The sequence below is a fragment of the Gallus gallus genome, chromosome 2, assembly GCF_016699485.2.
Source record: "Gallus gallus isolate bGalGal1 chromosome 2, bGalGal1.mat.broiler.GRCg7b, whole genome shotgun sequence".
Taxonomy (NCBI): domain Eukaryota; kingdom Metazoa; phylum Chordata; class Aves; order Galliformes; family Phasianidae; genus Gallus; species Gallus gallus.
Window position 1 is genome coordinate 113,092,008 of NC_052533.1, and position 24,048 is coordinate 113,116,055.

The 24,048-nt window shown below is 38.7% G+C and overlaps 1 protein-coding gene across 1 annotated transcript in view; it reads left to right on the forward strand.

Annotated features, from left to right (window-relative positions):
* The window catches only part of NKAIN3 (Na+/K+ transporting ATPase interacting 3), a 381,587-nt gene that overhangs the window by 1,918 nt on the left and 355,621 nt on the right, over positions 1-24,048 (forward strand). The window lies entirely within an intron of this gene.

Below are 24,048 nucleotides of genomic sequence, written 5' to 3' on the forward strand. Positions count from 1 at the left end.
TTGGTAGATGGTGATAGAATACAGTAATCCACGGGAAGATAAATATTGTATTTGTCAGAGGAAATAAACCAAGGCACTAAAACAACGTAACAATGAGGAAGTTTATAAAGCAAAGGTAAAGTGATTTGCAAAAGAAAAGAAAAAGCCAGAGAAAAAAAAATTAGAATAAAACCCAAAGTTAAGTAATGAAGGCAGCTGTAGCAGCAAGTCATAGTCTCCAATTGGATTATTTAAAGCACAAAATAAAAAACCTTCCCTGTTGACAAGAATTGCATTTACCTCAAATCCAAAATGCCTTAACAGACTGCTGGTTGAGACTACAGATAAAGTAAGATTATTCTGCATAATATAAATTATGTTATTGCTTTTACCTTGCATTTAGTTTCCATAAATACTTCTGCATTAATGCTGTCACAGCTGTTTTGAGGCCAAATTCCTTCAATAGAACAGTGACTCTGCAGTTTGATGGAAAGAAGCACATTTGAGGTGATAAGTAGAAGCAGCAGTGAAATAATTATGTAAGAGGAGGATTCTGTCTCTGATTTCCTAGCTTCTAAAAGAAGCAGAAATATACAACTGGCCTGTAGTGGGGAGAAGAGATGCTAAATGAAAGAGGCATAATTAATTTGGAGGAAAACACAAACAAACAATCAAAAAGAAGTGTGACACCTGCTTAAAGCAAACATGAAGTTAGCCCAGCATTTTTCACTTCTCATAGATTTCTCATAGAAAAAAAATGTTAAATTGTCCATCACCTGTGCCAAACTTGCTGCTGTGGTTTGCTGATTGAACTCACGTGCTCTATTAATAGCTTTATTTCCATTCGTGGTTTCTATTAAATTATAAAAATCCCTGAATGTATCATAAAGGTATCTGTTATTCTTCTACAAGGCCATTATGTGTCGTTATGAAAAAAAGTAAAAAGACATTAATTGAAGGCTTAGATAACATGTCTTTATTCTGTTGGTGACCCTGAGCTATTTTATATAGATGTTTTCCATTCAAACCGAGTTAGAGTTGTCCACTGAACTGTGTACATTTCTCATAAATAGTTAAGTTTCAATTAATCATTAAGGGAAAGGCAATTTTCCAACTAGAGGAAAAAAGTGAATTTATGACAATGCAATACAGTATGAAGAGATGGAGAATTCTCAATATAGGAAATTCTCAGGATGTGTTAAAATAAATATGTTAAAAATTCCCTGATACAGTCTAAGATTTTTGATAGTAGAAGTTGGCATTTAGAATTTTAAGGTATTTGATTGGCCAGATGGTAATTTTTTCCTAAGTGGTAAGTTAACTGAGCACCTTGCTAGTCAGTTGATTTTTCTGCCAGATGACTTTTAGATCAAAGAGAGCGATGCACAAGTTTTGGTGTTTGTTTTCTGGTTTATCAAGTGATCTGCTGATTGTCTTTCTGGTTTTTAATGTAGTTACAAGAAATGGAGAGAACCAACATCCACCTCTCTGTACTTGTCTGTCAGTATTCGCTAACCTCTTATGGACAACCAGAGACAGAAGTTCTGGGGAGATGGAGAGGAAAGGGACGATAGAGTATCTCAGTTACCCAAGTATAAACAACTATGCTGACTGATCTTTCACCAGGTAAACCTGTAAGCAAAGGAGGGTTTATTTGAGTTGGTAATTCTCAAGGAGGAATTTTCCTATATACATATATATATTTAATATTGTTTGTATTATAGCAGACAACTACCTATTCATAGATTTGTACATTCTTACTTAACTTGGAATGTTTTCTAAATAGTGACAGAGAAAATGGAATGTAGCTCTTTGCTGACGAGCAGTTTGGAAGGAATAATTGTCCAAAATATAGGAAGTTGAGCCAGGTGAAACATGTCTAGTTCAAGCAAAACTAAAGGTGAAGCGAAGTTTATTTTAAACTTGGTAAGGTTAAATGTAGGCCTTTTTAAAGTCTGGGTCAAAAGCCTGTTCTTGCTCTCAGTAAAAAAGCATTGCCCCTCACAATGCCCCTCACAATGAGTAAGAAAAACAGAATTTGACTTTTGGATCAGCACTGTGGCTTGACACTCTGAAATTTATTAGTCTTTCTTGGCTTCTGAGAATCTTCCTGCAAATTTTGTCTGGTCTAATTCATCTAAATTCTCTGTGAGTATAAATATAGCTGAGAATGTAGCAGGTTTCTCAGAACAAGTTTTTGCATCTGTTGATTAGATTTGAGGTGAACTTGAAATTTAATCAAAGCATTTTGTCATATCAGTATGTACCAATGTGTGGATTTCACTCCTGTAGTACAAGAAGCTGAGAAGAACAGGGCAAAAGTTTCTTTGCATGCCTGTAACAATTATCTATGATATATATTTTCAAAATTATCATCATAAACTGGCCTTGAAAGAGCCTTAGGCTAGAAGTAGTACTTTTCAAATGGATTGTGAGCAACTGATAAATGTTACTTAGTGCTAAACACAGGTTGGCTGCGGGTAAATACTAAGACAAACCAGCATTAGTATTAGAGAATCTTGGATAACAAATAAAATCCCTATTACAATGGGAGCAGGAGAATGGAGCTTAGTTCATTATTATCAGTATGTGCTATCGTAGCTATTACTGAAAACAATAGAAAAAAAATAACAAACAGGAGAAGATAGTTTACTGCCTTTGTACTGTCTGCTTCTTTTTCCAGAGACTTAATAGTTTTAGTAATGAGCACCTGAAAACATTGAATTTGTTTCTAGCCTACAATCACATTTACTAATTGCTGGACAGACTATAGCTAAAGTAGAGAAGCAGAGATATTGAAAGGATCATCTCAGTTGTGGGGGGGGGGGGGAGGGGGAGAGGAAAAGAAAAGTTGATCTGAAGCTCTGGTGCGGGTTTTTGTGTGTGTGTGTTTTTGTTTAATGTCTTTTTAAAGAAAGGAAAGAAGTGTTTTTCATAAATTAGGGCATCCATCTTGGAGGATGTGCAGATAGTAGCAGAAGTAGCAGTGCACTTAATTAAATAGGTTATCCTACTGGATCATACTTTACTGTGAGTGACTGAGCAGCTTTCCAGAATTGATCTAGAGTATTCTTATCAAGTTATAAACAGCCACCATCCATAGCTGCCTACCCCAAATGCCACTTTGCTTTGCTTTACCTTCACATTTTCTAATATACTAATCTATTGAATTTGGCACACTGGAAAACAAAACAGTATGTTCCAGGAGCAGATAAGATATCTAATTTGCTGAAGATTTCTTTCCTTTCTCTCTCAAATCCGTCTCCCACCTCAGCCTCAGTAGTTCCCAGCTTCTGCTAAGTGCTGTGATGATCCCTGTGGGATGTTCAGATAGCATGTGCTGTCTGATTAGCACGGAGCTTTGTGGCTGGCATGTTCTGGCATAGCCAACCAGTACATACTTGCTGATCAGTCAACCTGCTAGCAAATTAAAGAGCTACGTCCTCTCTAATGCACTTTGTTTCTTCAGATATAAATAAATACCATTCAGGTTTATTTAACATATAAAATGCACTGCAACCTTCAGAAGCTTTTACATACTTAATCTTTCCAGAAATAAAGTAGATAAGCTTAATTGTATTTAAAATAATTGAAAAATTGAAAGCACCTGCAGGAAATAGGTGAACAATAGGTACTGTTGGTAAAAACTGGAAACAGTAGAGCTTTCCCTGTGAGAGATCTTTTCAGCACAGAGCACTTGCTCACAGGTTCCTTGCAGGCAGTTTCAGTCTGGCTGTACGATTGGACTAAAGCAGTAAATAGGATGAGTAGTATTCCCTTCAGAATTACACGCTTTGCTAAAGCAGAGCTGATCAGAACTCACACACACCCATGTCTTTGCAAGTCATTCCAGCAGCACATCCTACAGCACAGACATTCACTGCCAAGGGATTTTCTAGGCCTCTGGAGTCTTCCTTGCGTCAAGGGCAAAAGTAAACACAAGAAAAGAAAGATGCAACCTCAGTATGGTAGTTGGATATATCAGATAGCACGAGCCTTCCCGGGACTCCTACTAACTCCTTCAATTTGCAAGGTGAAAAAATAAAACTTAAGGTTGATATTTTCATTAAGTAATTTTTATTTTCATTTTTCTCTAGGCCTGTTTCTTTTTCAGTGAAATGTATATGGCAGTTGAAGAACTGTAACTTAATCATAGGATCTTGACAAACCCACAACCTTACATTCATTACACAAGTGAATTTCAGAGTTGAATTATTCCTTGTGTTTCATCCATTAATCTTTGGAACCTGATAATATGAATAGAACATGGACAGACCTGAGTGGAGTTGGCACTGTATGTTGGTGCCTCATTTGAGATAATAATATTTTTTGGTATGTTTTCTGTCTGGTTATTTGAATAAGGTATTTGAATACTTCTTTTTTAAGCTGTGATTTTTTTAGATGTTCAGCAATAAACATTTTCTGCCAGCTGTATGCTTCCAGGAGCTCGGCTTCAATTTCTCACAGGTATCTCTTTTCCTCCCACTGGAGCATAACACTTCAAAGAGTGGCTTGTCTTGCTGTTTGTTTAAGTACTCCTTAGATTTTTGAGTGGGTGTCTCTTTGTGTTTGTTGTTTGTTTTGTGTTTTAATTTTTCTGTGTATTTGACTGTAATAGTTTCGGAAACTTCCATGAAAAAAGTTACACTGCGCTGATACAATTTGTACATGGCTGTGCTTATTGGCAAGAAAAACCCAATTTCTGGCTAAGCTTTTCAAACTGAAAGAGCAATTGCTTCATTTGTTTAAAGTAGTAGGTATGTTATCTCTTGTTTGCATGCAACCTAACTCAAGCAAACACTGAACTTTCAGCACAGCGGTGGATTATACATAGGGTGTAATAATCTTGTGTCCCCTCAGTGAGAGAGACAGGAAGATATATTTGGTAATCTGAAGAATAAATTCTGTGACATGGAAATGTCTGGTTACTTTTGCTTGATGTTACAAAGAAAAAGCAGGTGAAGCAGACAACTATTTCCAATAAAAATGTTATTCTGTGTTATAATATTTCCTATGAGGACGTCGATTTCCCCTGTCAAAAGCTGTGAATAAATGGGTTGCAATGTCTTTGACAATATGTGAGTAATTAATATTTGCTGTGGTGAAATATAAGCAGTGTTAGAGCTGTATGTAGTAGGCCATCTGAACAGGGAAGGAGCAAAGGCTGAGTCCAAAATACAACCGAGGTGGGGAATGAGAGCCAGAGACAGTGGGAACAGGAAGTCTGATGGTGTTTGTTAGAGGCTATCTGGTCTTTGTGGGATGTTGAGCTGCCAGCTGTCAATTCCACCTGGCAGATAGAAGCAAATGCCTTCTTCTAGGCAGCAGTAGCAATAACTCTCAACAAGCTGGGTATCTTGTAGGTGTGGTGGTCATGGCTGTGTTTCCTTTAGATAATGAAGAGAGACTTTACTGCTGTGAAGTGCACCATCATCCTTGATGGAAAGTCTTCTGTTTCACAGATACATAGAATCAGTTGTACTGAAAGTTTTTTTGTTCACTGTTAGTAATTCTTGTTAGTCAATACCTGGCCCTCTATGCTGTTTGATGGTGTGAGTTCCTTTTTGGGGTAGCCCATCTTCTTTTGTGTTTGTGGCGTTCTTAGCTTCTACAGAAATACCAATGAGAAACAACTCAATGGATTAATGGCAGAATCTGACCTGTGGCGTTGATTATCTTCTTCTTACATGAAATTTCTAAGTGTAGCTCCTGTAATGGCTCTATGATTGGGTCACAAAGAGTTGAATCATGCCAACTCTAACTGGTAAAACCTTACTGATTTTATGTCTCTGAAGTCTCTGGCCATAGGCTTGTAGTCTTCAAGTTGTGTTAGCTGTTTTGGAATGTACTCTCCTGTGCAGTCTTACAAGAAAACTGCCATTAAATCTTCCTTCAGTGTAAAAATGTCCATTTTCTATTATGCTTTTTCCTGGAAGTTTTTGTTGTTTGTTTCTTTAATGCAAATTCGGTTACTTGTTCATATAAACTTTCCACTGACTTCAATTTGGGAAGTCATGCTTTAGTTTTCTGATATTAGCTAATAAGTCGTTGTACAATTTGTGCCATTATCTGTTACCAGTAGGTGGAAGGTAATGCTGTAAAGACCCAATTACACTGCTCTGTGAGATTTAAATGCAGATATGCAGAAAGATGGTAATATGAACCTACAACACCTTTCACAAAACATCAACTGAACTAGTCAAGTGTTAAGTCTAATGTTGAAAAGAAGATATCTTATTTCAAGAACCTGTTTGTTTTACTCATGACTGGGTAATAAAATGACATGAACGGTAATTTAGAAAAACAGCCTGTGAACCTTTAATACTGTGTATGCTCATACAATTGGAGCGATATAATTTTTTAATGGAAACATATTTGGACTTTGGCATGGAGCAGGGCTGGATGAGGAAGACGTGAAAGAGTAGGCAAGGAAAGGCAATGAGAGCAGAATTAGGGAATTTTATTTGCTGCAGTTAGTGGGATGAATATGATGCCCCCTTTAGAAAAGGATAGAGCAGCATGGCCTTAATGCACTGGCAGAAATTTGCTGAGGGATCCCACGAGGGAAGAAGGCTGGTGATCTCAGCCTCTGTGAAGGCAGATAAGTTTTTGAAATGTTATTTATAAGAGAAGGGAAATTGTTTGCGTCTTATCTCTACCTGAAAGATCATTGTCCAGACCCATGGGCAGAAACTGCACAGTGGCCAAGTGAAACCACAGACTCCTTTGCTTGCCTCAAATGTCTTCTTGCAGATAGATCTGCCCACTTCTAGCTTTGCATCATCTCAGGATTTTGTAGTCAAATAGGGATCTCTTAAACCATAGCAAACCTCAAACCTTGCCTTCAGTGATCAGGAACTTATTATGAAAGCAGGTTTCTCTCCTGCCACCTCTGTTTTTTTCCTTCAGTCCATCCCACTCCAGACTCCTGCTCCAATCTTCCCCAGCCCTCTAGCCTGAGTTTTAGCAAGATTTTCTGTTGATACAGAACATGGTTACATAGCGGCTAAATAAGCAGACTAAAGTTGGCTGATGGGGCTTCAGCGAATCAACCAACTTCACAGTAAACTTGGCTGGCCGATCCCTATCCAATACAGATAAATTGTCAAAAAAATCAGTCCTGATACACCTAACCGTATCAGCCACTTTTTATTTGCCTGTTCAGTGAGTGAGAGCTTGCCATTGCAGAAGCGCTGTATGGGTACTGACAAGTAACAGTGTGTTTCCAACAACTTCTAGTTGTGTTATAGGAGCAGCAGTGTCCCTGTTGGGAGGACCCCGGGAGTGTGCAGTGTCGGTTCTGGCACTCCTTCCTATTTCAGACTATTGATAAGTTTCTCCTCTTAGATCTTCATAGGTTTTTAAATTAATGATGAAGTGTTTGCTTTGACCTATAGATAAATAAATGTCCTAAGGTTTGTCTGAGAATGTTTCCCAACACTGAAATAAGATAATGAAGCAGCAGGTGAACTGTTTTCTGAGATCTGTGCACTGTATGAGCAACTTGGTCTGACTGCAAGGCTGGCATTTCTGCTCACCCCCATGACCATGAGAAATTGGAATTTAAGTAGGGTTTGCCAGTGGGAAAATAGAAACTATAAGCAGTAGGGAAGTACATTTACTTCATGTTTGTACTGAATTGTCTGATTTGGTCTACGGAGGATTTATTATCTTGCTTATGTATTGTGGGTGGCTTTTAAGAGTTTACCAGTTATACCTACAACATTGTAAGCTGGCTTTTAAGTCATGCTATCTAGTAAGTAAAATTCAATTAAATTACGTAACAGAGGAATACACAGCAAATTATAGTTAAGAAAGCCTTTTGTGTTTATGTAGATATATATCACAAGCTTTATTTATGATGCTAATCTTATTTGCCCAAGTGTAAAGCTATGCATTTTTATTTGTACGTTGTGCTCATTTACAGCATCTGTGAGTGATGAAAATAGAATATGTAATGTACAGAAAATGACCTTGGAATACTGCTCCATATTTAAGTATGTAATAGGACTGTTTTCTTTCTCAAGCACACCAGAGAAACTTCTGACAGTGAGATAAGATAATAGGATTTGGTATACCAAACCAGCTCTGTTGTCTACATAATCTAGAAGTGCTGATAAACTTCTGCTTAAGGAAGAAGCCAAAAAACAAACATCAGAAGCTGTGACACACAGAGGCAGCTGCTGAAGTCTACATGTGGGGAACATTTCTTTCTAATCTCTGTAGGTGATCAGGTTATGCCCTGACATGGGACCCTGGAGTGCTCATATTACCCTAAGCTGGCTCAGCAGTGAGTGCTTTTGAGTTGCCTACTCATCATCCAGCTCCTCACAAAACCTTGCAGTCCATGTGTAGCATTCTCGTGCTATAGGAAGTGCAATGTTGTTATTATAAATTAAATCAAACCCCTCTCTGTTAAATAGAGTGTGTTTTAGTTTGAAAGGGGAATCATTACTTCTAATTCCACAAAACAGAAGCTTGATTTGATTAGGAACTTCTTCATTTTATGGAAGTGTAACTTTTTTTTCCCCAGCTAGAGAATTCTAACCTTAATTATTCTGTACAGATGGAAAAACTTGGCTTTATTTTTGGTCTTTTCCCCTTTTGAACATTAACTTTAAGCTGAAAGACGACTCTAAATGCCTTCAAGAAGCTTGTGATATTGACAGAGAAACATCATAGTAGGGAGAGAGGATTAGTTGTTCAGTACCAAAGACAAAGGAAAACATCCTCCTGTCTAATATAATTTGCATACATTATTGTATTACTTATTTTTAGTTCCACACAGTACTATTTTTTTTTTTCTGGTTTAGATGTTCTAAGTTACCATTTTCTACTAATGAGAGACAAATAATAATGTTTTGCTTCGTTTCAGGGTTAGAGAGTAAACAGGCTGGGAATTCTGAATTGAGAATGGTATTGTAGTTTGACAGGATGACCTCCAAAGGTCCCTTCCAGCTGAAATTTTTCTATTTGGAAAAAACAAACAAGATCAAATCAGTGGCAGCAGCCTAGCAGGACAAAGAAGATGAATTGTAGTTGCCCAGTGATAATACCAAGCTGATTTGCTGGAAGGGTAATTCTAAGTGTAGCTCTTTTACCCAGGGAGGCAATGCCTGCACAATGCACAGCAGGCAGCAGTGGCAATTCATGTCTCAGATACTGCTTGTGTTAGAGCATCCCAGAACAGAACTGTGTGCTACACATGTTGATAGACTGAAAGATGTGAAAAAGGGCCAACTTGAGATAACACCTCCATGAACACATGGACACAATTTTTTGTGTAACTAAAAGGTCGCCCAGTAAAGTAGGAATGCTGCTACAGCCATACTTCTGTTAAACAATAGATTTTGCTCTTTTTATTAAGTGTATGGCTTATCAATGTGTACATTTAATAGAAAGGTGGTTTAGCATCTTTTTTCCTCACTTACCATTTCCTTACATACTTTAGCTCTTACTTTTCCAGAGGCTGGCTAAGACAGAAACATGGCAAATGTGAATAATAAACATGCTAACCTGTCAAACTAATGCAAGATGTTATTGGGAAGAGGAGGAAACTTTATTGGCCGTGGAGTACAGAGATCCTGCAGCTGATCCAAACTGGTATGTTCTAAAGGTGCAGGAGGATGAATTGTCATCATACTGCTTTTAGACCAGAGCCTGGCCCACTCAGGGCACTTCAGATGACTGTGTCCAACAGGGTGGCTGACCACAACCTAAATAAAGTGACCAGAGGTGTTCTTAACATCCTGCTGCTAAGCAAATGTGTTGATCTGTGTTCCCAGAGATTCTCAGTGTTTGTGACTAAGGAGGAGCAGGCAGGTGGTTTAGTTTCTCAGTCCAGAAGCACAATTCTTGGTGAGCATTTCAGCAGTTTTCTTTTAGAAGAGAACCCATAGCAGACTGCACCTTCTCTTTATCGTCCCAACACTTACATTAGCTGCATTTATATGCTGCATCTTTTATTTGCCTACTGTCTTCTTTGCATTTTTAATTGCTGTTGTGCTACTGGGTTAGAAGAAGGAATTTCTGGGAGAAGTTGTACAATCTGTCTTGCACAGATGTTGCAGTAATGTGATCACTGATGCAATCATTTGGGCATGGACCTTTTCTGAGCTTCTTGAGGTTTTTTCCCATTGAAGGTACCAAACACATTGCTGTGTATATCGTAACACAGTAGTGTTTCGGAGAATGTACAGTTCCCATAGTATTGGATTAGGATTGACTTTCTGAAGTGTTGTGTGGTTGCAACACCCATGCAAAGCAGTAGCGTCAGGAAGAGTATTATTGCAGCAATAGGGTAGTTTGGGGCTGCTCAGACCTGTAACAGCAGTCTGTAGGCAGTGCTCAGGGCTGCTGTAAATCATAATGGTTCCTAGCTGCCTGCCAGTGTAACCAGGCACCAGAGCAAGTGATCTGCAAAAGTAAAGCAGATACACAAGGGAATGTGGGAAATCTATGAAAGATGCTTGTCATAGCAGATCAGTACATAGATACCTACACTATCTCTCTCTGCACACTCAGCCACTGAATTTAAAATGTTTCTTTTTTGGTGTGTGTGTGTGAAAGTCTACCAATGATGGGCAGTATCGTAGTTGCGTGTTTTGAATGAATAGAAAGGTTTTAATCAGAACTGTTGCTTGTATAGGAGTGAAAGCTTAAGTTCTTTTGAGGCGATGCTTAGCTTTGGGGGTCGTTTTGACCAGAAGGCTCTGGGGGTCTGGCACATGGGGAAATGGCATAAAGATGCAGCCACAAGTCCACAAGTAGAGTTCAACATTTCTCAGGCTTAGCAACTCAGCATTGACAACAATGTGTGTATAAATGAGCTTAGCACAGTTCCTGAGGTTATGAGCTCTGACTCCTGCTGCCACACAATACCAAGGGTGCAGAGCAGCACTAATGCAGTTTTGCTGTTCTGTGCCTGGGAACTGGCTCATCGATCTTGGGTTCCTATGAAGCGTTCTCTCTCCACATCGTGTTTAGCACAGTCAGAGCCAGTTTAGGTCTGTCTGCACCCATCAGCACAGCGTGGTCAAAGAGCTTGTCTTCAGTGTACTTTGAGCGAGTCCAGATGAGCTCTGCTTGTTCTGTTCTTTTGAGCTCCTTTAGTAACCTTTGGACAATAAGTGGAGTTTTTTCAGGCTTGTGATTTACTAGTGTGTAACAAAGAATAAAATTGCTTTGTTCTTTAAAAAGTTGAATTGAAGAGGCCTTACTGGATTCTGAAACTGTGATAAAAGCTGGTTTGAACCAGTTGGGTCTTTTTGTTGCTTTTCTTGTTCTTTTGTTTTTGTCTTTCAACTCTATTATCAGAAGTGAGAATGTGCCATTTTGGCAAGGTATCATTTTCCAGTTCATTGCTTTGGAATGCTATGTGAGAAATGTGCATTTGCACTACAAGCGCTTTAATGGGTAATTGGATAAGTGCAATTTAATGTGAGAAATGAAATTTTTAGAATCAATGTTTATGTAATTTATCTGTCAAGAAATAACCCTTATGCTATAATATTACTTTAAGGGATGCAAAATAAAATAATTGGATGAATAAATTAACTTGAACTGAACTTTTGTGTTAGGTGTGCTCTCTTCTTTCCAGTTGTGGCTGTCAGTACTGCCTTTGCAAGGGAGGGAACTTGTGATGGGGACAAAGTGTGTTTTAATAGAGACAGTTCCATGTTTTGTCAGGCCAGATTGCTGGCTGCTTTGGTAGGAGTGGCCAAGCCACCTCCACTCTGTGATTCAAAACCTCAGATGCCCATTTCCTGCTGTGCAAAACCTGACCCACAGCAGACAGTCCTGAGGACTTCTGGGGCTGCTAAAGATGTTATACTGCCTAGTTCCAATTTCTACTTATGAATGATCTCCATAGTTCTCTTTCAGAAACGTGGGAAATGTTCTTGGACTTCCTGGAGGTTACGGAAACACTTGGACTTATTTTCCCAAATGTTGGTGGTCTGTGCTGCTTGCTTTAAAAGATCAGAAGCAGAGAGTTTTCTCTGAGATGAGGTTAAATAAGTAGAGCTGCTTGCCTCCAGAGGCTGTTGATGGGAAGGGTTCAGTCAGTCTTTATGATTAATTTTCGTTTGATCCAAAGAGTTTTCTTGCACTAATGTTAACTAAATGTCAATTGAAATCCTTTTCTAAAGCAGTGTTTCCAGAATTATTTGTTTTGTCTAATGGCTGTCCTTTTGGACAATGTTTTGGGACTACCAGATGGAAGAATGTGAACCAAACAGACTTTATACCCGAGAAATGGAAACAGACTGCAGACCATTGCAGGCTGAAAGTGGACGGTTTCGCTGCTGCCTCTCTAGGGTCTGATGTGCCAGCCCACTGTAAAACTGTTGGTAGGTAATCTGATTGTTGAGTCATCTGCCCTTTCACTGAGAGCTGATTCACTGCTTAGGGAGTTAGTCCATCTTTTGATTCTATGGCAACAAATAAGTCACACTTCTTTCTGAGTATGTGTTTACATCTCAGGACACCTACATAGCACTGCTTACTTTTTAACAAGGGAAAGCTCCAAATGTTATTTATCTTGCAAAAGGAAAAGTATCTTACTCAAGAATATTAATCAAGAGCTTTTTTTTTCAAACTAATATGAATGTCATTAGGACTAGTGGCATTCAAGTATTGAGGAAGGCCTCAATACTTGGCCTTCCTGCTGACAAAATGTGGAGCTTTGGAGAAATACATTAAGAAATTATGTTGCTATTGAACAGTCTCTAAAAACAAAAGGAGAATTAACGGTTTTGTTTTTCATGTTCTATTTAGAAAAGTGTCAAAACACCTTAATGGGAGTTGCATCTTTCTCTATACAGAGGTGTTTGTAGTAAAGGCAGAACTGTGTTGTTATTTTCAAACATACATTAGAACTTATTATCGCATTTGCATCCTTATTATTAGGTATGTTGCATATATTAAACATTTCTGTTATGTTTATTTTTCAAACCTGAGATTAAATTGTTTGAAAGTGATTACAATGATGCTAGCTTTCTGCAATGAATGTACTGTTGCCTCTAAGATAGAGGCAAAAATCATTCTTTAAAGTTACACATTTACAACTACAATTTCTGTAACTATATTTTCTATAACTATAAAACAAATCTCAGTTGTTTTCTACCGAAACCACTCCAAAGTAGATGTTAGAAAGCTTCGTGAAGTTCCTCCAAAGAGATTTTTGCCTGACATAATATTCAGTTTGAGGAGGAGGGAGTCGTGAGCCTTTCTTTGCCAATTTCAGCTCCTGTTGAGCACAGGCAGCTTGCAGATTTGGTGACTCCCAAAGGTGACTTCAGGAACACATCCATGACTGTTCCTGCCCGGGTTCAGTGGTTGTGTCAGAGCCTCCCACCATTTGGGGTTGTGTGAGGCTTTGGTGATGCAGTAAGTGTGATTAACACTGCAGCTTTCATTGGAAAGCAGTGATTTCAGGGATGGATCGGACAAGAATCTCCAAGTCTTCCTGTCTCTCCCCAGCAGCAGCTGCAGCAGCAGCAGCAAGGGAAGTGGATGCTCCATGTGGCTGAAATGCTTCCAGTGTCTGTCCTCAGTGCTGTGCTGGGCAGAGCTCTTTTCATCATGGTGTTTGTCCTTGTCCCAGTGCTGTGAGTTGCAAACTGCTTCTCCCATGACCTTTACCTATCCTCAGTCTGTGCCTAAGTTTAAAACCACCTAAAGAAGACCCCATGAGAACACTGCAGGTTAAGAATGCATTCTCCACTCGGTGCTCCGATACTTCAGGAAAGGGCAGCCAGAGTTGTGCTGCACTAGTTGTTGTGAAATGGCTTTCAGCACAGCATCTGGATTTGGCCCGGCGCTGTGTTCTGCTTGCCCCCAGAGCCTCTGGCTGTGCTCCTCTGGAGGGGTGCAGCTCCACCCTCATTTCATAATGTTTCCTTTGGAAGCTCATAGCGCTCAGCTGAGCCTGCCCTTTCCTGGCATTGGTATTCCCATCCATCTTAAAAATGGCTTTTTGCTCTACTAAGTAGTGCCTGTATGCTTTGGGAGATATTAAGTCCTCCACTGAATTTTTGATAGAAGTTGAAATGGTTAAGACTATTATTTTATTTTATTTTATTTTGGTCCTAAGAATGTCATTATTATCGCAGATGAAGCCAGCGGTTTAGGAAATAGCCTGTGGTAATTTTCAGCTATGCCGTAGTTTTCCTGGGAATTGAATTGCTCGGTCATGAAAAATAGACATTTTCTGTCAGACTGATTCTACAAGGTCTGGTGAAATTCTCCCAGCTCCCGGCACCTTGGGTGAAAGGATGTGGGAGCCCTGGGGAGATGCTCACAATGTAATAACACTGTTGGTTACTGAGTGTTGTTTGAACATGAAAACATTTCTGCTTTATACTTAGCCTCATTTATCAATATTGTGAAATATTTGCATATTTGAAAAATAAAGCACCCTTAACAGACTGGTTGTAGATGGAAGGGCTGCAGTTATTAGAGCTGTTTATCTAAACACTGCTACAAGAATGCTAAATTACACAGTAATAACTGCTATGAACTAGGGGAAGGGATAAACAGCTAAAAAAAATTAGTACACGCATTTAAAATAATTGAATATTACAGCTGAAAATGCATTAGTCTTCTGAAATCTACTTAAAAAGTAATACTTCGAAAATGTAATATATTTTAATGTAGTGTGCTTGACACAGTATGCAGTATTTCAGGAGCAAAATCTCTGACCAGTCAGGCACATACCAAGTGCTGTATGTCTGAGACTATTTCAATAGTGAGCTATTTTTGTATTGTACTACAAAGCTGCTTCTCCCAGACACCCATGTTTCACTGTGCTCATATGAAGTTTGCACTCCCGTCTTTGAGCGTCATGTCCTGTGTCTGCAAGTTTAACTTTAATCTGCTGGTATCACTGACGTTTCATCAGTTCACAGTGATTAAAAAAATACCAGCTCCCAGCTGTATTATATGTTCCTTTCAAAAATAGTTTCTTAGGAAAAATGATCCAGGAACCCAGCACAGTGGCTCTTGCAAGCATTCCTGCTTGCTCTGAAATGATATTCCCACATGATTTCCATTAACGTTATATTTCTCTATTAATATTATTCTATAAAGGGGTAAGGAATTCAGGCAATATGCTTACTGCTCATTAGAGGTCAGTAGTGGAGCATGACATGAGGGCAGAGCTGAGCATTCATTTAAGGAACCCTGTTCAGAAGACTCTATTGCATTTGAGACCAAAAAGAAAAATCTAGTTTCTCGAAGTGGAACCTCTTTAAAAGAAGCTTTAGTTTCTGAACGTTGGTTTCAAAATTAAAGTCATTAATTCCTTGGTAATTTTTATTTTATATTGTAATATAGTGTTTTTCATCTGAATGCAAACTAGATGATTTTGCAGGCTATGTAAAACAATTAAACAAACCAACAGATTTAAATTAAAAATTAAAGCTGTAATATGCCTACAAACAAATACACTGCACGTCAGGAAGTCATGTTACTGCCTTAATGACAAGGTGCTTGACTGTCATCTTCGGTAATGACAAACCAGTGCTGCAGAGATCTGGTGAATAAAAGACTTTCTAAAGTTTTAGATATTATAACCCCTGTTGTATTTTAATGCTGATGCCAGATATTCTCAATATAATGCTCACTTGGTCATCACTGTCCCAAACCACACATCTGATCTTCCAATTTCAACATGCATCACTAGGAGATGTCTCCTTTAAGGCACGTTATGGCCCCAGTCCAAACCTTGCTGTCACGAAGGCTCCACTGACTCCTACTGGCTTCTTGTCAGGACCCTAAAATTATAGTCCGCAAGGGACAAACAGTTCAGATCAGTGGAAATGCCGAAGCAGTTTAGCAGTTTAAAAATAGTGCTTTTTAACCTTCGTGAATAATTTACATAATCTGAATAAATGAATTCCTCCCTAGACATCTAATTCCAGAGTGAGGAATCACCGTGGCTTTCATTTCCCATCTCAGGGATGGAATTATTAATGTACTAAATCAAGTAAATTAGATATCACGCAAAGCTGGGCTATTTTTCAGGATTTAATAATACAAAATCAATAGAAGGATATACAGCATTCAACGTGTTGCTTTCTGAATCTGATCTGAGATGGTTTTGCAAAAAATGATCTTTCAGCACATGGCCACTGTGACCTGCTGCCAGAGGCCTCTGAGGTTGGGCATCCTCTGTTCACCCTCTTTGGGTGCTGCCCAAGGCTCTAACTGAAGATTTCTTCCTTTACGTGCAAGAATAAAAATCACCATCGGTTAGCATAAACCTCTCCCTCTCTCTGATGAAAGTTCAGGATCTGATCTTATTTATGAAAAGTTTTGATTAGCTTTGAAGTGAAGATTAAAAGGGTCTCCTTAAGAATCCAGGACTCCAGTCATCTCCATCCTCTCCTCTCAGCTTGGCTTAGTTGAGATCAAACAAATCCTCTTGATGGCTTTTTCTGTATGTCAGAATAATATCTGAAAAGGGAATATCCTTTAAATCAGTATCAAGGACTAACACTCATGTCCACTGTCCCTTCCAAACTGCCTGACTTCTACTGTGTTATTCTCAAGTGTAGAATTAATAATATCTCATTGTCTTGTTTTGTTTCAAGTAAAGTATGTCTTGTGTTAAATGTGGTACAAAAAGTACCTGAAGAAGTCAGGCACTTGGAACTGAATCCTGTTTGGAAGAACAGATTCTTCATCCTGCAGTATGAGGAATTCCGTTAATATATTTTTTGCTGTTCTGAAAGGAAACCATTTTTGTTTACCAGTCCCAGGAATATCAGCATTTTCAAAGTGAGGTGGTAGATATAAATGAGGTGAGTCCTTATCTATTTGTTCTTGAAGGAATCTTGGAGAGTATCAGGGTGTGTTTTAGATCCTGGAGCTGGTTCTGTTCAGCGGAAGGCAGCTCAAGATGAAAGTTTGATGGTGGAAGCATCCTTACAGGTACACAGCTAAATAAACACAGGAAAATGTTTTAGGCTTGACCCAAAAGATAGAACTGAAAAGTAGGAAACAACTGTCTATGTTTTTAGAGAGGTACAGACATTCCCCCCACTTCAGCCATCCAAATACTGCTGGAATTAAATTCTATAGTTTTCCTCCTTTCCTTTTCCTTTTCTCTTGTGTGTGTGTGTGATAAAATATGGGGTAACTCTAGAGTTTTCTGCTTACTAGATACAACACTGAGTGAAACTTCAGAACAGTGAAATGCAGTAGGTAGTTGTGGTTCAAAATCCTTTGATAGAAGATGATCAGGAGCACAGTAGAAATCAAATATAATTGCGTTATCATATAATGGCATTTCAGATTTTTATTACATTTAAATGTAATGTTTATATTGTTAGTAATTGCAGAGGTGTTTTGGGAATAGTTCTTTGTCAGATGATATGTTCATGACACAACTTTTATGTTATTATGGCCCTTTTCTGAATGAGGATTGACGTATCAGGCCTTTTTTGCAAATGTTAAGTGTAAGTTTTTAGAAGTTTGAGAGTAATTACTTGATTTCTAAACAGACAAGGTGATTGTAATTGTACCTTAATACCCTAGTATTGGCCTCTGCCAGTAGATTCAGAAACATAATTTTCCTTTGTTATTTAATTCAATGTAAGTTAATTCCAGAAAGATCGGAAAAGATATTCTCAGCCGCCTGACTGGTTTCTGCAGAGCCAAAGCAGATGGAGAACTGTTGCCACCAAATTCATCAAAAGGACTCATTGCCATTAGTCACACTAATGTCCGATCGCGCCATTAGCTTAAGCGAATTCTCGATCAACATCCACTTAATTGTGCTTTCATGAGTGATTATTTCTGTAAAGGACAGGTCGCTGGCTCCGGCCTTGACACAAGTTTGTGGAAGATTCTCCTTTCCCATGCTTCTGATATAATATTAGGAGACATACATATTCTGATCTGTGATAGATGAAAGTGGGGCAAAAGTGGTATGTTCAATCAGAGCTTGAAAATCCGAAGTGACCATCAGTGGGCCAAACAGTGAGCAGTCCTTTCACAAACCCGTGAGGTGTGGGGACAATCTCTTTCCCACTATGGCTGTTACATGACCTTCTCTGAAAGCCCTAAGGGACTTGTTCATCCTTCCTGCAAAGTAAGACACTGTAGAAATGATGGAGAGGAAAATGTGCTGAGGAGCATTCATTGACTGGCCACCCAGCAAAGGCTGGAAGGTGTTTTGGTGAGCAGAGCAAACACAACCACCTATAGAGTAATGCAGGAGCACAAGGCACGTTGTCTTGGAATTATGACTGGAGTGGGGCAGTACAGATCCATACTGCGGGGGAGTTGGGTAGTTTCATAGTTTCAGTAATGCAAACAAAACCAGCATTTGACTCATCAAGCATGTGTAGACTACAATGATGTTACTGCCTAACAACCACTGTGTCAACCCAGATGTACTGTAATATCCAACAAGGGACCCCACTATGAAATGTGACATCTGGAAGCTTTTTGAGGTTTCTCTGTTGAACTATTTGTTACTCAATCACTTGTGGGATAGTGGTAAGGAACTTCCATGTGTCTGAGGAAACAATAAATTAAAGAATGCTCATTTCTACTTTAACAGATCCTTCAAATCTTAGGGCTTTACAAAGTTTCTATGTAGGTCACTCCAAAAGTAAGGCCTTCTGTATATTTCCATGGAAACTAGAACAGGCACAAAGAGCACAATAATACCATTTGATAGAGCAAATTCTCAGCTACAAAACGCTATTTTTCAACAGAGTCACCACCATTAGCTAGGCATTTTTTGCCAGTGATAAACAAGAGCCTGCATGGTGTACTCATAATAATTTGCACCAGCGGAGGTGACCTGCTGTCACCACTGATGAAACATACCACCCACTGCCTCACTGTGTTCACCTCCGCTGTTTGGTCTCCGTGAATATTCAGCCAGTGTCAGTGAATGTCAATGGATGCTATTTTTTCCACATGGTGGAGTTCAGTGACACACCTTTGCTTCATACGCACTTCCTTGTCAGATGCCATTTTGTCAGAATGTCCCTCTTCTGCCATCTGTCACACAGCAACAAAATGTAATGGAATATTGGTGGGAAGGTTCAGCCTTTACTGCCATATGACCCATATCCACCTCCAATGTTGTGGGCTTATATAATAAAAAAGGAGGCATTACAACTGGAGCAGCCTTTGTAGGAAAGAATTTTTCTGATGCTGAGAAAGAAGGAAGCTGTAGGAACAGAGAAACATTTCACAAATGCAAAATTTCACCAGGATAGTGTGGAGGATCATGAATGATGACAGTGTCCTGGTATCACAAAGGGGAAGTATGAGTGCATCGCAGCTATGCTAATATAGTACAACACTTTGAGATTAACAATAAGTTTTTATTAAGAAACATACACCAGAGCTTATGACATTCAGCCTCCCTTGCAGCACGTTTTCTGTAATGATCTGGACAAGGGTTCTGTTCTCAGCTCTGCCTTATAATTTTCTGCTCCTGACAGTTATGTCTTAAACTTTTTGGAAAGCAATCACTACGTTTTGAAACTGATGCCAATTTATAACGCAGAACTGAGTAACTGTTCTTATTTAAAGTCAAGTAAATTAACTGAAAAAATATAGTTTGGGAAGGAACAAAACCACTGATGATGAGTGGGGGAGAGAAATGATGAAAATATTAGAAAAAGTTGAAAAGTTCAGAAGTGTTTTTGCATAAGCACTTCATTAAAGTTCCCATATGAAAAAGTCAAATATATATTCCATTCTTCCTGACATCAATAAATATTGTCAGGAAAAAATATCATGTTTATAAATGAACTCCTCTACCCACACATCCCCAAATAACACTTAAGCAATGAGATGCAAATATACTCTTAAAGCTGAGCATTTGATTTAGGGACCTGATACAGCATCTTTACACAGTTAGAGCAATGACATTGATTTTAATGAACAAGGCTGACAAATTAAAAAGGTGTATCAACTTGTATTAGATTGACTTCATGAAGAAGGGCTATAATGTGTATCATTGTATATCCTGGGCAGTATTCGTAGTTCCTCATTACCAGTGGATGTACACTTGCTAAATAAGTTCTTCCTTCTCATCCCCGACACTTGATATTTCCCTTGGTCCCTTCTTTTGAGAATCTCCTTATTTTCCCCAAGAATAACTCCTCTTAAAATAAGTTTTTTTGTGTTAAACTATTGTCTCTTGTGAAGTGGTTTTTGAAGAAAAAAACTGAGTTTTTTTTGTCTGGGGGCTTTAGGTTTGTATCCAAGCACTCCAGAACTTCATCTGCTGTACTTTTTATTTGAAAGACATCTACTGAAATAGTTAAAGAAAATCTTCAAGTCGGAATTAATTTAGCTTTCATAATGTTCATAACAAATTTATAGTAGAATAAACCAAACTCTTTTGCAATTCTTTTTTTTTCCCCCTTCCTCTGTGATTTTATTATTGGCAATAGAAATCTATCAAATTCATAAAGGTAACAGATGACTGCTTACTCACTGATGCAGCAGAATAAATCTGTCATAACCACAATTAAAGAGTAAATGTGTTCCATACTGCCCACACAGTGGGCATTAAATATGTTGCAAATAGGAAGCAGACACCTTATTGATAACCAGAAGTTCCCTAGTAAATTGATGTAATTAATTCCTGCTGAGCAGCTCACTTACAAACATAAGTTTAGACCTAGCAAAAATATTTTCAGATCTAAGCACAAATCGCTAATTTATGTTGTTAACATTCACAAAGTGCTTTTTGGATATGGACTTGTCCTGCCTTTCTCAAAAGCACAACCATCCAAAATAGCTTTGGAAAATTCTATTTCCACGTCTGAATATATGTAGTTCTTTTATGGCTACATAAAGCTTTTTGGCTAGAATCATGTCCTTCTGAAGTAATACCTGTTGGTAGCAGAGATTAAAAAAGAAATTTCTTCATGCTTCTGCTTTACAGGCTTCCTGACCTGCTTAATATTGAAGTACTGAGGAATCCCTGAAGGAGGTGGAAGTTCATACCCACACCTTGACATAGCATTGGGATGCTATGTCAGTACTGGGAGATAAGCATTATTTGTGAAGCTACACAACACCCTCCTAGAACCTGTGTTCTCTCCAGCCCTTGGAAATAATACTCCTGAGAGGTGCTGCCATCACAGCTTAGACTCCAAGAGTCATGAAGTCATTTAGATTGGAGAAGACCCATAAGACCATCAAATTCAATCATTGCATAACACTGCATAATACACATAATAATTGCATATCACTGAGAAGTGATAGATTCCTTGGCTCTTTTATCATTTTGGTGAACTCCCCAGAGGCTGACAGCAGTGAATGGTGTGGACAATTTTGGTCTTAATTTTTCTTTTCTTCCTTCTTAGTTATGGGAAGGCACACCCATGGAGGAAGATCTTTGTGTTGAGATATGTTTAGCTCAGTGCAAGGGAGATGAACTTCAAGCACTTTCATGGCAAAATATTTTCTTTTCCTCTTATCATTTTTAATATCATCACTACCAAATACTGAGCAGATAGATTTTGTGTCCTTTGCACTTGGATGATTTAATAATGGTTTTGACTTCTGTGTCTAGAATGGCTTCCTTGAATGTATTCCTCCTTCTTTAAATAATGATCCCTACAAGAAATTAGCCTGTTAATCAGGCAATAAGGGCTGGACAACGAGCCAGCTAAAAATAAATCAAACAAACACAGAAGTATTACTGTGTTTGTTTGTATATATATAGGTAACTTACAGACTTGACGGTATCTTTTGCATCTTTCCCTTGTATGATGCTTGTAGCAGTATTGCACAAGGTTGCTGTTTTTGTTAAGGTCTAGCTATTTCTTCGTAAGTTAAATGCTCGTATCAATAAAATCACAGCAATGAGACTGTATAAAGCTACCTTTATCAACAGAAATTTTATTAACGGAAGAAGTTCTTCTGTCAGAAGAACTGACATCAGACAGTGCTCTTCAGTCACCAGAGCGAATAGCTCAGAGGCATTTCCAGGAGGTGGCAGTGGATGTCACTGTGCTCGTTCAAAATAAGTTTGCAGAAAAGTTGTCATGCACTTTGTACTTCTTGCATTTGGCTTGCACTAACGGAAATTTGGTCATTGCTGGTCGTAAAACATGAGCAGTGATGAAGTTCACTTTCAGATAGTGCTGTTCTCTGAGTTTGAACATCAGTAAAGCAGAGGAACTTCAAGATCAAGCAGAGAGAGTGAAGTAAAAGTGCAACCTGTCAGCATAATTATGGAAACAAATCATATTTATAGTATATGGAGAGCTAGAAGTGCCAGACCTTGATTAATAATCAATTGTAATTACTATTTAGAATTAATTACGTTCCTGAATTGCTGACTTGAAAAATGATTCGGAAACATTTTCCCACACCTTCCTTGAGGTACTCCTAACTTGATGTTGAAGAGAATTTAATAACTTGAAAGTCACATCAGTGTCCTTGTATTATCACTACATCCCTTTTGAATTTGTTTCATGAGGAATTAAAAATATGCAAACACAACAGCCGTAATTCTTGTTACTTGAGCTTGCGCTGTGGTTGACTTTGCTGTGTCCTTGCAGTGCTGCCTTTGATAGATCCGTATGTAACATATTTGGTGCCAACACTAGGTGTCACACTAAGTATGTTCCTGCTTCTGGCATGAAACAAAACCCTTTGCCAGTAAATGAGACTGTAAAGCTCTTCCCAGAACGTCCTCCCAGTCCGGACTCGAAGTCAGCAGGAGTTTTCCCATTGATTTATGTGCAGCTGGGTTTGTGCCCTTGATGCTTTCCTTGTTTCACTCTCTGTAGAGTTGCAGCAAATGGACACAAATTGCCAGTTCAGCAGCCCTGTGGATTTGGTAGCCCCATTTAGTGTGCAGAGGACTAACTAAGGGAAATATAATTTGCTTCCAAATGTTGCCCAAATTTTTCCAAGATTTGGTTTCGGAGTTCATTAGGTTTTCAAATTCTAGCTATATACGTAAAAGCAAAAATGAGGAGTTCTGAAAGCAATACTCAACAGAATGGATTCTGTCCAGATTTGCATGCTCTAAAAACCAAAGTCAATGAATGGGTTCCTGGGGTTTGGCTGGAAAATATTTGCTAACTGATTCTTCCTGCAGAGCCCTCAAAACCCTCTGCAAACCACCTTCCTTGGCAGTGGGTTTCCTGGGTATGTGTCTCTGGAGGCGATCCCATACCTGTATACGTGTAGTAGCCTTGTAAGAAGGGTGGAAGAAGTAGCCTGGTAATAGCAGAAAGGATTATTGTACGTTATAGCACAGCTTTCCTCAAAGTTCAGAGTAACACAGTTCAAAGCTTCCAAATGCTTTGCCCAAATCTTCTCTGTATCTTGCTATTTATTTATGGTCTAATCCAAAGCTTGCTGAAGTTAAGATGGCAGAGGACTTTGGATCAGGCACTTAGTGCAGACATGAAAAGAGATAGGTCTGTGCCTCTGGTGTTTGTAATTATGGAAGAGGAAATAGATCTAAAGACAGATGCAGCAGAGAACTTTCAAAACTTGTCAGTTATTTTCATTCGAGCTTTTATTATTTGAGCAAACAATTTGTTCACCACGTACTCATGCTAATAAATGCTCGAACTTTGTTTTGCGAGTTATGAAAGCTGTTAGAGGTAAAGCCTTTATTCGTTCTTTCAGTCCGATACTCTGAGAAAAGCGTTTAAATCCTAAACGCTTGCAGTTCTCCAGCAATACACGATAGATTTAAGTTGAAAGCGCTATAAAACTTGTTTACAAGGACTCGGAGAGCAAAAAATTGTTTCATTTTAAATGCTGGAGAGGAAGTAGGATCTGACAATTTTAGAGCCTGAATTTTTCTTGCCTTCTGCAGGGATGGTGCACCAGCATGGAACTTTCTGTCACCTCAGAAAGCCCCAGTAGTAGCTGTGCACATATGGAATAGATAGCATAAGAGGGATATGGGTCATGGGTGGTACTGTTTCTATGCCGTTGACCTGCTTCTTTCTGACTTCTGTGGTTTTAAGCATGAAAAAAATTTATTTACAATTTGTTCTCCCATCATGGTCTGTCTGGACAGTGAGAAGAACTGGGTAGGTCATGCTCTGTGTT